Below are 772 nucleotides of genomic sequence, written 5' to 3' on the forward strand. Positions count from 1 at the left end.
GAGCAGCTGCATTTTGCACCATCTGTAGACCTCTAAAACTTTTCTTTGGTAGCCCAGAAAGAAGAGCATTACAATAATCAATACGTGAGGACACAAATGCATGGACAAGAACCTCTGCAGTGTCGCTTGACAAAACCTGTCTGATTCTGGCGATGTTCCTCAAATGATAAAAGGCGGTCTTTGTTATCTCTTTTACATGAGACTCGAAAGAGAGCATCATGTCGAACCACACGCCCAAGTTTTTTACCTTGTCCCTACAATTTATGACACTGTCATCAATTCTCAAGATGGAATTTTTGGACAAGTGCTGAAATTTGTTCAGCCCAATGACCATCAACTCTGTCTTATCAGTATTTAGGAGCAAGAAATTATCCGATAACCAGCCCTTAATTGCAGATAGACAAGATTCTAGTTTAGAGGCTTCAGCACAATTTCCAAAGGTTAGAGGAACATAAAGCTGCAGGTCATCAGCGTAACAATGAAAGGTTACATTAAAAGAACGTAAAAGAACACCGAGAGGCAGCAGGTACATAGAAAACAGCAATGGTCCAAGTACAGAGCCCTGAGGGACCCCATGCCTCACTGCACAGGTCTCGGAGAGATCATTTTTAAAACTAACAGTCTGAGACCTCCCAGACAGGTAAGATCTCAGCCATGATAAAACATTTCCTGTAATTCCAATAAAATGTTCAAGCCTATCTAAGAAAATGCAGTGATCCACAGTGTCAAACGCAGCACTTAGATCCAGCAGTAATAAAACTGAAGTGCGATC

The sequence above is a fragment of the Haplochromis burtoni genome, unplaced genomic scaffold (genome assembly GCF_018398535.1).
Source record: "Haplochromis burtoni strain Fernald_Lab_line unplaced genomic scaffold, NCSU_Asbu1 Contig_2630, whole genome shotgun sequence".
NCBI lineage: Eukaryota > Metazoa > Chordata > Actinopteri > Cichliformes > Cichlidae > Haplochromis > Haplochromis burtoni.